Genomic DNA, 6,000 nt, shown 5'->3' on the forward strand with positions numbered 1-6,000 from the left:
TGAGTGACCATTTATAATTGTTGTAAATAGTTGTAAATAAACGTGTGGTGGTTGAAAACCAACATGTCCGCCTGTCTGTGTCTGGGTCGGCTCCACAGTGGTTAAATCTCTCCACTACGGCAGCCTTTAACTCATTTCCTGTGGTGAAATGTTTTATTCCATTCCTCTTTAACAGCTTTTGAAAATTTTGGTTGAAAAACTTTTTCCCCTTATCAGTCTGGAGTTTCTTTGCAGTTTTACCATCACTCAGAATGTCTTGGAAGGCTCTTGCCATTTCTTTGCCGATTTTGTTCTTCAGGGGCCATATCCATGCATACTTGTAAAGTACATCTATACAGGTCAACAAATATTTATAACCATGGTTATGCTCGGACACATTTATCATGTCCACTGAGTCCTTCTGCCATTGTGCATATATATTAGATACATAAACCCTATTTCTCTTAAAATCTATTCTAGAAAGTTTATGAATTGTATAAGAATATTAACCAGATAACCAATCTGACATCTGATGATCATTACTTTTCTGAATCAAAGACTTAAGGGCTCTTTTTATAGAGTCTTTTCCCCCAAAGCTAACAGGATTTGCCTGGTTATAATAACCTTTTTTCATGTAACCCTCCATCATTGAATGTGAAAGAAAAAATTTGGCATTTTAAAAATCAATGCTACTTTATTGACAATTTTCAAAAACAATTTTAGAGAAAAGCCAAGCAAAATGACACCTTTTATTGGCTAACTAAAAAGATTACAATATGCAAGCTTTCGAGAAATTTTGCTTGGCTTTTCTCTACATTCATAATGGCTAACACGGTACAACAACCTAGTACTAAAAACAAATTTTAAAAAACAGAGATGTTTTACTACTCATTTCAAAATGGCATGCTATTATAACTTAGCAAAAATATGTTATTTCATAGAACATCCTGTTCAGACACTTCATCTACTTTTTCCATATCATATTCCCTGTAAAACCCTAAAGTTATCGCCCATGTCATGAAAGGCGTATACAATGGCCTCATTGATAGAATGTTCATTTTTCAAATCTTCAACAGCATTTTCTACAAACTTATATGAGTCTTTTGAAAAGGCACAAAGGTATTAAAGCAACCCAGAATCTTTATAACAAGACTCTTGAGCCACAACTTGCAGAAAACAGCCAGCACCTCTTGAAACATAGAATCCGATAAATAAAGTCAGGCGCAAACAGACATGTACAGTATGCTGTGTTTTGCTGGGGTGGTCTATTAAACAACCCTGACAGGTACTTTTTAGTTCCGGATCAACTATTATGTCTACCAGAGCAAAAATTAACCTCTTTACTAGTTTCATAGCCTCTCAAAATGTTTCACCCATGGCTCAATCCGTTTGATCAAAGTCCATACTTGCATAATCAACGTCCTTGAAGATTTTCCAAGTGGCCAGAGTTTATACTATTTCATCCACTGTCACTTCTTGCCACATTTTCCTGAATAGCTTCTATATTTCCTCTACCCCTGTTAGGTTCCCTGGAACATTATCATCAGGCTTCTACACGGTCCTCCAGGAGGCTACCCGAATCAATATATATCATCAGTGGCAGGTAACTGAAGGTCGGCCCAATAGATCTGGTTGGGTGAAGGCATAAGAAGGTCCGACCAAGATGGCTGGTCTGGATGTGAGTGGCTTAGAGCAGATTAGCCGAAGCTGGGTTGGATATTGTCAGGCTAAGACATGTAGTTGGTGGCCGCCGTCTGTTCATCAGGTCAACATGTCAGGAGCATAGCCAGAGAGGTGCTGGAAGTTGCCTGGCCAAAATATGTGGTCATCATCTTGTCTGGCGAAGAGTAGCTGGGTTGCAGGTTACCAATGGTCATTGTCTGGTCTGGAGCAGAGTAACCGGAGTTGGTTTGGGGGTTTCCCGGCTGAAACAAGTAGTCAGCGGTCACTCTCGGTTCAGCAATATTATAGACCGGTTCTTTGGAATGCATCAAGGTGTGAAGGACTTCTAACATCTCTGAGTCCAAGAGAACCAGGAAACAACCAGTCCCGCTATCAAAGGTTTCCAGGAGCAGGTTCTTTAGTGTAGTTGGTTGAAGACATCTCAAGATCGCTTTAGGTTAATGTAATCTTTGAACAAAGGCTGCCTTATTTATTTCCACTTACTTAGGGGTGGGTGTATCCCAGTTTTCTTCTTCCTCCTCCTCCAAGCATTATTGAATACTAGCAAAATACCCGCGCTTCGCAGCGGTGAAGTACTGCATTCAAATTTTTATTAAGAAGAAAATTAAACCTTTTTAAACTGTGGGACAATATGCCAATAATTATTTGTTAAGGATCTCTTTGTATACCATGTTGTCAGTTCGGCCCTCCGGTTGTAACATGACCAAGCTGTGCGCTGAGCTTACTCTTGAGCATGTAACTTACAGTTGGCCATGTGAACAGTAATCTTGTCTCAAATCTCACAGCTTGGATTGCTGCTGTCATAATCGGTTTGAGTTTTATGGTTTGTTTCAATTACGACAGTATTTGCAAGATTTGTTGTGTTGAAGTGACATTTGGCATCTGTCAAGCGTTGTAAGCACACAACCGGTTTCATCGATAAAATCACATCCAGCTTTGGAGAGTTTAAACATTCATAAACATCAAAGTGTCCACTACTGAAATCGTCACCTGTGAATCTAAGATGTTTAAGAGGCATTGGCAGTTGTTGAAAGGTGTAAAATATTTGGCCATTTCGGTACACTTGAAAGCGACAACCAAACAATTCAGCGGCAGCCATCAACTCACATGCAGAACCATAGGTGAAGGGCTTAAGCATTTCACTCTTATAGTGCTCCTGTGTAGTATAATTATCTCCTGTACCGTCATCAGTCCACACCTTGAACCTGTCCCAGTCATTCAATACATAAGACAGAATGTTCCTCCGGATATCAAGAGTGAGCCTGATATGGCCGTGCAATATGTAACAAAGAGAATGGAAAAGGTAGGTGGCATCTCCGGGCATGGAAACCACTCGGTTAGTGACAGTTCTTTGATCGATAGAATTTCTTGAAGATGGGCCCATAAGTAACAAAGACTGTTGAAAAGTTCAATATGGCGGCCGACAGTGGCATCATACTACCGAAATAAGTACGCATACATTGGTTTCAGTTAGTGGAGGGAAGCCGTCTACCAAATTTCGAGAAGATGGGGCCATAAATAAGAAAGTTCAACATGGCAGACATTGTTGACCGTTATGACCATTACGCGTAGAATTTCGAAATGAAACCTGCTTAACTTTTGTAAGTAAGCTGTAAGGAATGAGCCTTGCAAATTTCAGCCTTCTACCTATACGGGAAGTTGGAGAATTAGTGATGTTGGAAAGTTCAATATGGCGGCTGACAGTGGCGTCATACCACCGAAATAAGTATGTACATTGGTTTTGGTTAGCGCAGGGAAGCCGCCTACCAAATTTCGTGATGAATAAGAAAGTTCAATATGGCGGACGTTGTTGACCGTTATGATCGTTACGCGTAGAATTTCGAAATTAAACCTGCTTAACTTTTGTAAGTAAGCTGTAAGGAATGGGCCTGCCAAATTTCAGCCTTCTACCTACACGGGAAGTTGGAGAATTAGTGACGTGTGGAAAATTCAATATGGCGGCCGACAATGGCATCATACCACCGAAATAAGTACGTATATCGGTTTTGGCTAGCGCCGGGAAGCCACCTACCAACTTTTGTGAAGATGGGGTCAGCCTTCTACCTACACGGGAAGTTTGAAAATTGGTGACGTTGGAAAATTCAATATGGCGGCCGACAATGGCGTCATACCACCGAAATAAGTACGTTCATCGGTTTTGTTTAACGCAGGGAAGCCGCCTACCAAATTTCGTGAAGATGGGGCCATAAATAAGAAAGTTCAACATGGCGGACGTTGTCGACCGTTATGACCGTTACGTGTAGAATTTCGAAATGAAACCTGCTTAACTTTTGTAAGTAAGCTGTAAGGAATAAGCCTGCCAAATTTCAGCCTTCTACCTACACGGGAACTTGGAGAATTAGTGATAAGTGAGTCAGTGAGTGAGTGAGTCAGTCAGTGAGTCAGTGAGGGCTTTGCCTTTTATTAGTATAGAAGCAGATCTCCTCCCCTGAAAACGTAAGTTCCAATATTCTTTTTATTATTTTCATTTGGTCAGACAGTTTTCCTTTATGAATAACTTCATCAATAATCGAAATAATTTATAGAAAAATTTATTTCATTCACTTATTCCTTTATCTCATTTTCTTGGTACTTTTCCACATTTTCGTGGCTATCCTCTTAATATTCGGGAAGGATACTCTCTTTCTTGGAGAATACCTCCATGAGATCCTAGAGCATTCCTTTTTACTTCCATTTATCTCAAAGAACAATTAGAATTGTACCAAACTAAACTAAATTGATGGTTCCGTAGAACATTCTGGAAACCGTGTTTTCATTTTCGTAGGAGTATTCACAAGTCCATCCATTCTGTGCATTTTGAATGTTGTAGCATTTTTACTTAATGGATAGATTTTTATACAGGGTGTCTTTTTCTTCCCAGCATGAGAAGGCAGAGCAAATCCACACCCCTGGGCTGTTAGAGTAGATGAAAGCATACCTCCTGGGTGTTTAAATTGGCAAGAGGGTGTAAAAAGGGTTTGGTTTTTGAAGCCTCTCCCCCCAAAAGGGAGTGGCTTAGAGTTCATCAATCATGACAGATATCTACCACTCCATATGGGGTGGGTCTAGATTTCATAAATTGGATGTCATAATTCATATTTTAGGGATGGGGCTTAAAGCTGTCAATCAATCATCCATTTGACAGTTTCTGGTCTGATAGTACTACTCATGGTAGTTGATGAAGCAGTTACAGTCAGCATTGGGGCACAGGTGGATCCTGAAGACCCTGCAGACCATGTTTGACCTTAAGATGTTTCCCTTCCTACTGCAGTACTTGCAAGCTTGGTGGTTGGTGTAAACAGGAGCATGGAACAGGGACAGGTCAAACCGCACAGAATCATCTGGAGTGTGGCTGCAGTGTCCCCAGACAGGCTTGAGGACATCATCAGAGGGGTTGGGGGGGGTGCCTAGAAATGCTGCGCTCCATCAGGGATGAGACATGACTGCCTTCTGGCTGCTGGCACCACTGAACATCTCAGCCTTACCAATCTTTAGTGACAGGCCATCCACAGCAAGAGACTTTCAGTCCCACCTGAAGATGACCGGGGCATACATGAGGCTGACATCAATTGCATATGCAAACATCTGCATATACCGTCTATTGGATTTCATGGAAGTACGGTAGAGGTGAGTCAGCATCTCGCTGTTGTCAATGCCCACCATGTTGGTATTGTAGCTTTTAATGACAGCAGGGCTTCTCACTTGCTCTTTCCTCTTGGTGTCACTGCAGGAGCAGTGAAGTGTCAACCTACTAAAAACAAAGAAAGTTGTCATATACAGTATGTTGTAAGTATATAAAAACATATAAATTGTAAATATATAAGAAGTAAAAAATAGCATTATATACTTTATCTTACAATTCAACCAGAAAAACAAAAATAATAACTTCCTGTTTTCCCAGCAAGGAGAAACTACAAGTCAAATAACAAAAATAAATCTGTAAGCATAATTTAAAAACTGGTAAATATACATACAAGGGTGGGCAAAAGTAGCTTAACAGTTGTTAGTAAGTGAGGCCGACAATTTGAGCACTTATGAGATTGTACCTAAGTATACTGTGCCATTGTGACATTATTTTGAGATAATAAAGTTAACAAAGCTATTGAGTTAATAAAGCTATTGTAATAATCATAACCTTTTTGTCTTTTTCCATATGAACTACTGTAAACCTACAATTGTCCACCCTTGTATATTCTTTGACCCTTGTCCCCTAATTAAAGATGGACTTTAGTAAGGCATTGTCAGGAAACTGAAATGCATACCACAAAATAAAAAATATAATGGAATATGGCTCTAGCAGTTCGCCTTTTAGTCTGCTGTTTGTACAACAATCATAAA

This window comes from Polypterus senegalus, chromosome 13, assembly GCF_016835505.1.
Source record: "Polypterus senegalus isolate Bchr_013 chromosome 13, ASM1683550v1, whole genome shotgun sequence".
NCBI classification, from domain to species: domain Eukaryota; kingdom Metazoa; phylum Chordata; class Cladistia; order Polypteriformes; family Polypteridae; genus Polypterus; species Polypterus senegalus.